This window comes from Melanotaenia boesemani, chromosome 5 (genome assembly GCF_017639745.1).
Source record: "Melanotaenia boesemani isolate fMelBoe1 chromosome 5, fMelBoe1.pri, whole genome shotgun sequence".
NCBI classification, from domain to species: domain Eukaryota; kingdom Metazoa; phylum Chordata; class Actinopteri; order Atheriniformes; family Melanotaeniidae; genus Melanotaenia; species Melanotaenia boesemani.
Genome location: NC_055686.1, coordinates 11,283,466 through 11,288,175, shown reverse-complemented (window position 1 = coordinate 11,288,175; position 4,710 = coordinate 11,283,466).

The window sequence follows — 4,710 nt, the reverse complement described above, 5'->3', positions numbered from 1 at the left end:
ATGAGGCGCCACAGCGATCCTTTCCACTAGAGCATTGTCTCCTTAAAGTGACCCCTCCTGATGAGGTTAAAACAACTAAAGTCCCCATCAGATCTCAGAAAAATAGCCACATTAGTGTCATCAGTCAAATAGACTGTTTTTGTACCAGTGACAGGTACACATAACATTTTCTTTAAAAATAAATAAATAAATAACAATAAAAATACACACCAACAGTCTTTAACAAGTCTGACAGCAGTACAGAAGCTAGTCACATATTCCATATAATTTAAAATACTATATTTTACTTAATTATTGCAGCAGATTAAGTAGAAAGCATACATATCTGGAATATAACAGAAATCTTCTCTGTTGTCATGTCTTTGGCTTTAAGGGTAACCCTTTTATTATCCTTGATCAAGATGAATCTCTCCATTCTATCGAAAAACTTTTATCTTTTTCTTTTTAAGAAAAATCACAAAAGGTACATTATCGTGTTTTTAAAACTCTTGTAAGCAGTTATGTACCCGCAGTTATATAATATCACACTTTAGTGACTTGTTATATTTACCCAACTGAGGTTGAATAGCTACATATACAAACACACGCACACACACACACACACTTTCTCATACTACTTGCTGACAGCCTCACCTTTATTTAAAAAATATGTATACTTATCAGGACGTCTCCAATGGAAGCCGTTTGGTACAGTCTGTCTTTGGAGAAGGAAGTCTCTGAATCAGCTGTGTGCTTGAACAGCATGTAGTGTTTGAAACGTGACAAACTATGGTGGTAATTCAGTTCACATCCACCCATTCATTTTCTTGCGGCTTATCTGGTTGGCTCATCTCCACAGCCACATTTGCCAGGTCATCCAAGAGGATCACAAAAGTACTCCATAGAATAGCTCCTAGGATCTTAAGGAAGTACAACATATCCATCGGAGTAAAGTGGTAGGGAGGGGAGACCCAGTTCACATTGTTAGTAAATAAAAAATAACCCATTTTGCAGAACTTTAAAGTTAAACTTGCCATGTAAAACACCCATTCTGTGTCCATTAGAGCTTCAGAACCACAACTGGGGTTCATGCTCTGGGACTGCAGACAGTCATCCAGGTCTCTGAGTAAATGTAGTCTGCCTTTAGCCTCCATAGAGGCGTGATCCCATTTGCACGACCACACTTGTCTCTGATCACTCCTTATTCCTCATCCTCACTGAGTTGTCCAGTGGGTTTATACACTAAGAGCTACTTTTGTTTATTTATTTGTGTATGTCTGTGTCTGTTTAGGGTACTTTGGTTGTTATTTTGATACATGGCATTTTTATTGGATCTCCTGATGATTGTCTGCTTTGTTTTCCTTTTAAAGCCATATGAAAGTCTCTATTGTGTTTCTGTACAGGTGTAGCAGTTGGTTGTCTGATGTTAGGTTGGATTGAAGGGTCTTTGCCTTCTGTTATGTCTTTGTCTCTCCTTTCTTTTTCTGCTATCCTTTTTACGTCTTGTTCACTATTCTCCTTCTTTTCTGTCCCCTCTGGTCAGATCCGGCAATATTACCTCACCTGTGAAATATCAACAGGAGAAGTTAAGGTTTGGCAAGCTTTGGAATTTTTAAACAGGCCGTTATTTGGGACAACTTTTTTACACTGAACACCAAGCAAACACTCAAACCAAGCAAAGCTCTGTCGTGTTTCAACATTACTATATAGTATTGACTCAGCACACTAAACCACCACTGAGCTAATACCAAAAGAAGTAGAAGGTAGTGTGGGTTAGTAAAAAACAAGAGTGTCATTCTGATATCATACATTAAGGTATCACAGAATTAAAAACCATCACAATTCCATGATTTGTTCAGCATCAACATGTAGCTGCTAAGGCAAAAAAATGGGTAAACTCTGCTGAATGTTCCTCCGCACCCACTTCCCTGTAGTGGTTGGCGGAAGAATCCAATTATCAATAACACTGATACCAACGTTGGTACTGAACATCGATCAACACTCATCTAATAACATCGATAATCTAGTTTTAGTTTCGCTCCTCTATACAGTATGCCTGTTTCATCGAAGAAGCAGCTGTATTCTTCTGTCTAAAATGCTTCTCTGTCACATGCATGGAGCAGTCACATGTGGCACCTCCATTCCCATTTTTGTGTTTTGATGTTGTACCGTCATGCAACTCAGCTGCACAGGTAAACCAGCAAACAATTATGCACCAGCCAGCAGCACAAACCCAACACACTTGTAATGAATGTGGACATGAATGTCAGATCCAATGACCAAATGGTTAATTTTGTGATATATTAAATGGGCCATCCTACAGCACCCTCTCAATGCAAGGTTGGAAAACTGTCAGAATCTTAATGAATAAGAGGAATAAAGTGTTTTTGGTGAATTTGGTTCACCGCTGAGACAATGCACCAACATTCCCAATATTCATGGCTCTCGCCAGGATGACGCCAAATTCAGATTGTTAATATGGCAGGAGGAATAACTGTTGTTTGTGCATTAATATGTTGAAAAATTTAACACATTAATGCCACAGATGAATCTTTTTGCATTAACCCATTAATTTTCACAGTCCTATTAAAAAGCATCGGAGTTGGTACGGACAACACAAGCCTTTATTTACTTGCTGTTGCATCAACACCAAATATTGCAGCATTGCACACCAGTGCTGCCCCACATGCTTTTAAATGTTTCACTTATATGATCTTATATGGTTCTATTTCAACATACAGATCTGTGTTTATTTATTATTTGCTACCTGCCATTGTGGGCTGTTAACTAATTTTCCTTAAAAGAAATAATGAAGTCAATCATTATTTCAAGGAGTGAAGCTACAGTCACGGGTGCGTTTAAAATAACAACTCACACATGCACTTAAGAGTGCAAAGCAACTCTTTGCATAAATACAAATCTTGCTTCACCCATGTAATGTATGGTTGACATTAACTAGTAATGCTGATGCCAGGATTTGTATGCATTTGTTGATAGTAAAGAAATGGACTAAATATGGGAAATTAATAAGATCTGCTTGATGTGTAGCAAGGTGGTACAGTTTAACTGGAGCAAATGAAGAGACCACAAAACAGAGACAAAGAGAAGAATTTCAGAGAAAAAACTATTAGCTTCTTGTCATCGTTCACAACAGTAAGAATAAGTTAAATGTTCAAACAAACAAAAGGCCTTATTCTTGGTGTTTGGAGAGCTGTATTTCTTTAAAAATATTGTTTAACCACAGACTCCTTGGTGAAGAAAAGGAAGGATTTGGCTGTTTAAACTGACTGTTCAACTCAGAAAATCAGATCATTCTGATTGATTGTGTTTAACATCAAATCCTGTTATTTTTGTTGGAATATACATTTGACAGACATGCTGAGATTGTGACTGAGATCTTTTTCATGCAAATAAAATGTATTTAAATTTAACCAAATGAGACAGAAGTAAAAGAAAAGGGTACGACTACAGTATGTCGTAAGGAGACTGTAGACACCTTCCACAGAGTCTACAGAGGGAACAAAGAAAAAAGAGGAAGCTAGGAAACAAACACAGATAAGGTTGGTGTTCTTATTTCTATAATATAACAATCATCAGTGTTTTATAATGTGGATGACAGAAAAGTACAAAAAAACTATATATATATATATATATATATATATATATATATATATATATATATATGTATATATATATATATATATTGTATATGCATTTTGTAACAGACCTTTCACAAAAACTCTTGTTGACCTGATTAAAACAGATATAGAATTACAATCAGAACCATCAGCATCTACCACAACATTACTTCTACTTTACTGAATTCAAATAAAGTGGTAAATAATGTCATTGGTGAAATTTCACCTACAAATGCCTAATGCATTCTCATTGTCGTGTTAAATGTTAAACTTACCAGGTCATATATATGCAATTTATACATATTTTATGCATATTGACATTTTGAGAGAATGTTACTTAAAAACTAAAGAGAGTAATTAGATTAAATGTGATTCAAGGTATTCTAACAAAATGCACTAAACCTGTGCTGTCACGGGTACTGTAAAAGAACAAAAAGGTTCAAGACTGCAAAAGACAGGCTTACTGATGAGGAGCCAGCCTTATTGTAATAAAACAAAACACACACAAAAAGAAAACGGCAAACACAAATAAATGGAGAGTCAGATCCCCAGCAGTGACCCATAATTAATCAAAACTATTAATTAAGGTTTATAATAGTCTATTAAAAATTATAATAAATTCAGATGCAACAACTAAAGTCAGGGGAAAAGCGAAAGGTTAACCTGCAGACAAAAGGTTCACCTGCAACACGATAAATAGAAAAAAGAAAATAAAAATAATAATAAGAATACAATCAGGAATATTAAGAGTATTGCATTGGGAAAAAGTCTTATATTACCATTTCAGGTTGGATTTCAATCCCCACCTGGTCACCTTTCCAGGAAGTATTCTAAAGCCAAGAATAAAATAAATAAATAAATGAATACAAAACAATATAAAATGAAGAATTAAACTACATACCTCAATGATAAAAAAAAAAAATCTGAAAAGCGATAAAACTACATAAGGATAAGAGAAAAGTAAAAAAAGTAAATTTCAGATACTTATTACCAGCCAAGGAAAGGATAAGCAGGTTTTTTTTTTATTATGTGCACATCTATAAAAAAAAACAAATATAAAACATTGTCCAAGTACATCACAAAATTTTAAGAA